Source organism: Octopus sinensis, linkage group LG29, assembly GCF_006345805.1.
Source record: "Octopus sinensis linkage group LG29, ASM634580v1, whole genome shotgun sequence".
Taxonomy (NCBI): domain Eukaryota; kingdom Metazoa; phylum Mollusca; class Cephalopoda; order Octopoda; family Octopodidae; genus Octopus; species Octopus sinensis.
In genome coordinates, this window is record NC_043025.1 from 16,152,963 (window position 1) to 16,157,962 (window position 5,000).

Below are 5,000 nucleotides of genomic sequence, written 5' to 3' on the forward strand. Positions count from 1 at the left end.
CCACCACTCTGATTGGTTGGTATTGGCGCATTTGTCTCTTACACTAGCGTGCCAATATGCAACCTAACCAATCACAGCCTCCAAATAAATCACATGAGACAGTCTGTTCTAAGCTCCAATTTTGAGCCTACCGTTAGCTATAAAAACTTAACAGCAAACATACAATCCACACAGATGCATGTAACTATATGAATAAATATTCTCCAAACCTTCTTTTTGGTTGTGTCTCTCTTTCCCAACTGGTACTTTACATGCATTATTTCAGCCTTCTGATATGAGTCGATATAGATGGTCATACAACACACACCATGGGACCACTATCTATAAATGGTGACCCCAACATGGAACACATCACCTTGACCATCTATATACTCTGCATCATCATCATCATCGTTTAGCGTCTGCTTTCCATGCTAGCATGGGTTGGACGGTTCGACCGGGGATCTGGGAAGCCAGAAGGCTGCACCAGGCTCCGGTCTGGCAACGTTTCTACAGCTGGATGCCCTTCCTAACGCCAACCACTCCATGAGTGTAGTGGGTGCTTTTTACGTGCCACCTGCACTGGTGCCAGGCGAGGCTGGCATCGGCCATGGTCGGATTGGTGCATTTTACGTGCCACCTGCACGGAAGCCAGTCGAGGCGGCACTGGCTTCGGCCACGATTCGGATGGAGCTTTTTACGTATCTCCAGTCCAGGGGTCCTGGCATCTGCCGGGTGCCAGTCATAGGATTGGTTCAATTTCGATTTCACTTGCCCCAACATGTCTTCGTAAGCAAAGGGGGTTGGCATGGGTGCCTGTCGTCGGATGAGGTTCTATATCTACTTCGCTTGCCTCAACAGGTCTTTGTGTGTCCAAGGGAGGAAAGGCATGCATAAGTGGGCTGGGCTCACTTGTCCTGCCTGGTCTTCTCACGCACAGCATATTTCCAAAGGTCTCGGTCGCTGGTCATTTCCTCAGTGAGACCTAAAGTTCGAAGGTCGTGCTTCACCACCTCGTCCCAAGTTTTCCTGGGTCTACCTCTTCCACGGGTTCCCTCCACTGTTAGGGATTGGCACTTTTTCACACAACTATCTTCATCCATTCTCGCCACATGACCATACTCTGCATTTCTTTAAATTTGAATTTTCTTATTGCTCTCATATCTTAATGCTTCTCTTTTTCATACAGTTTTAAGTACACCTTAATTATTTACCTATATTTAATTTCTTTTATTGCTATAATCTTTTCTACTCTAGGCACAAGACCTGGAATTTTGGGGGTGGGGGCCAGTCGATTAGATCGACTCCAGTACGTAATTGGTACTTAATTTATCGATGAAAGGCAAAGTCGACCTCAGCGGGATTTGAACTCAGAACGTAAAGACAGATAAAATACTGCCAATAATTTTGCCCGGGCCTGCTAACGTTTCTACCAGCTCGCTGCCTTATCTTATTTCTATAATATTGTAACTCTGCTAAATTGTTGTTCCTTTTATTCCCATGTAATGATTCCCACTCCTCTTTTAGCGCTTTGCCCTCATAACCCTTATTCCATTATCCTTCAAAGTCTTCCTCTGGTAATTATGGTAATTAGTAACGACTGGGTCAGAGTTCTTCTTTCTCCTTATCACCCCTCCTATATCCCCCTCTCCCCTATTACTACCCCCTGCCTTGCTCATTTACGGAGATAAAACCTGTGTATTGGTTCCATCACAAACGACCTTGATAATTTGGTAGGTTGACCTGACCACAAATTATTTTCTTACCACTGACCACTAGACGTTAAACAATTCCTTAATAGAAGCACCATCTGTTTCGTGGCCGTTTGCTTGCTCTGTCTGGCCCCCGTGTTGGTGGCACGTAAAAGCACCAACCGTTCGTGTCCGTTGCCAGCCTCGCCTGGCCCCCGTGCTGGTGACACGTAAAAGCACCATCCGTTCGTGGCCGTTTGCCAGCTCTGTCTGGCCCCCGTGCCGGTGACACGTAAAAGCACCATCCGTTCGTGGCCGTTTGCCAGCTCTGTCTGGCACCTGTGCGGGTGGCACGTAAAAAGCACCCACTACACTCACGGAGTGGTTGGCGTTAGGAAGGGCATCCAGCCGTAGAAAAACTGTCAGATCTGACTGGGCTTGATGAAGCCTTCTGGCTTCACAGACCCCAGTTGAACCGTCCAACCCATGCTAGCATGGAGAACGGACGCTAAATGATGATGATGATAATGATGATAAATCAAGACAATTGGAGCCGTGTCCTCCTCTCTTCTTAGAAGCAAAATAATTGGGTAAATATACACTATTCTGATAAATCCGTTCTGCCAACTGAAATGCTAGCAGAATCTTTGTAAATGTTTTTGCGTTTTTGGGTTTTAAACTATGTTAAATCATTTTGAATGTGTCCTTCATTTCGAAGTTCCTGAATTCACCTGACAAAAACGGCTTCTTTACAAGAATGTAATGTTTTCATTAATCAATTTAAGGAGTCTTTAGTAACGGCCGTAATGGATTAACACCTGTACCTCTTTGTTAGTCATTTATATTTTACTCACCTGTCTCAGAATCTGTCTTCGTAAATATTATGGACGGAGTATCTAATATAAAGTACATGTGTGAATGGCCCAAGAGCGGATTTCTTCACTCAGCTGGGTCTTATTGTCAACATACACCGCAGGAATATCATTTGGCCGGTATTTATTTACTTAGGCGGCGAGCTGGCAGAAACGTTAGCACGCCGGGCGAAATGCTTAGCGGTATTTCGTCTGCGTTACGTTGTGAGTTCGAATTCCGCCGAGGTCGACTTTGCCTTTCATCCTTTCGGGGTCGATAAATAAAGTACCAGTTACGCACTGGGGTCGATGTAATCGACTTAATACCTATGTTTGTCCTTGTTTGTCCCCTCTGTGTTTAGCCCCTTGTGGGTAATAAAGAAATTGGTATTTCGTCTGCGTTACGTTGTGAGTTCGAATTCCCCTTGTGGGTAGTAAAGAAATATATATATATATATATTCAAATTCCGCCGAGGTCAACTTTGCCTTTCATCCTTTCGGGGTCGATAAATTAAGTACCAGTTACGCACTGGGGTCGATGTAATCGACTTAATACCTATGTCTGTCCTTGTTTGTCCTCTCTGTGTTTAGCCCCCTTGTGGGTAGTAAAGAAATAGGTATTTATTTACTTAGCATTATCGAATGCGATTGCACATTCCTAAATTAATGCAAACAAATCAAACGAGATTATAAGATTAACGGAACATCGTTGCCACGGCAACGGTTGGACTGTTGATGTAACCATGGTGTCCGGTGAGGAGCAGAGGATTTATCAGTGACCAGGTCGCAGTTTCGAATCGCGAAACACTCGACAACGTTGTTTGCAAACAATACATGTTTCGGCGAAGTTTCTGCCCCTCCTAAATGGCTTTCTCGTCTCTTCTACGCAGCAGACTCTGTTACCTAAATTGCTTTCTATCTATGAGAATGCATTAAACTTATCTGGTGTCTGCCTAATCTCTCTCTCACCAACCCCGCCTCTTTCCGCCTCACCACCCCAAACCTTTCACCCTCTCTCTCTCTCTCTCTCTCTCTCTTTCTACTCCCCCTCCAACGATTCTAGCTGTCTTCCTCTCTCTCTTTCTACTCCCCCTCCACGATTCTAGCTGTCTTCCTCTCTCTCTCTTTCTACTCCCCCTCCAACGATTCTAGCTGTCTTCCTCTCTCTCTTTCTACTCCCCCTCCAACGATTCTAGCTGTCTTCCTCTCTCTCTCTCTCTACTCCCCCTCCAACGATTCTAGCTGTCTTCCTCTCTCTCTTTCTACTCCCCCTCCAACGATTCTAGCTGTCTTCCTCTCTCTTCTTTCTACTCCCCCTCCAACGATTCTAGCTGTCTTCCTCTCTCTCTTTCTACTCCCCCTCCAACGATTCTAGCTGTCTTCCTCTCTCTCTCTCTACTCCCTCTCCAACGATTCTAGCTGTCTTCCTCTCTCTCTTTCTACTCCCCCTCCAACGATTCTAGCTGTCTTCCTCTCTCTCCTTTCTACTCCCCCTCCAACGATTCTAGCTGTCTTCCTCTCTCTCTTTCTACTCCCCCTCCAACGATTCTAGCTGTCTTCCTCTCTCTCTCTCTCTACTCCCCCTCCAAAGATTCTAGCTGTCTTCCCCTCTCTCTTTCTACTCCCCCTCCAACGATTCTAGCTGTCTTCCTCTCTCTCTCTCTCCTCCCTCTCCAACGATTCTAGCTGTCTTCCTCTCTCTCTTTCTACTCCCCCTCCAACGATTCTAGCTGTCTTCCTCTCTACTCACCCTGCAACGTCGTTATTTACGTCTTCCTCTCTACCCTCCCTCTAAGCATCTACTTATCTCTCTTTCTACTCCCCTCTAACGTCTCTCTCTCTATATTTCTTTTCTACTCCCCCTCAACGATTCTAGCTGTCTTCCCCTCTCTCTTTCTACTCCCCCTCCACGATTCTAGCTGTCTTCCTCTCTCTCTCTACTCCCCCTCCAACGATTCTAGCTGTCTCCTCTCTCTCTTTCTACTCCCCCTCCACGATTCTAGCTGTCTTCCTCTCTCTCTCTCTCTCTCTCTCTACTCCCCCTCCAAAGATTCTAGCTGTCTTCTCTCTCTCTCTCTCTCTACTCCCTCTCCAACGATTCTAGCTGTCTTCCTCTATCTCTTTCTACTCCCCCTCAACGATTCTAGCTGTCTCCTCTCTCTCTCTCTCTCTCTTTCTATTCCCCCTCCAACACATCTCCTAGTCTCTCTCTTCCTTTCTACTCCCCCTCAACGATTCTAGCTGTCTTCTCTCTCTCTCTCTCTCCTCCCTCTCCAACGATTCTAGCTGTCTCCTCTCTCTCTCTCTCTCTCTCTCTCTCTCTCTTTCTACTCCCCCTCCGACACCTCTATGTATCTCTTTCGTCCCTCACTACACCTTTAAAGTCTCTATCTATCTCTTCTCCTCCCTACTATTCCTCCAATCTCTCTATCAATCTCTCTTCCTTTCTACTCCCCCTCCGACACCTCTATGTATCTCT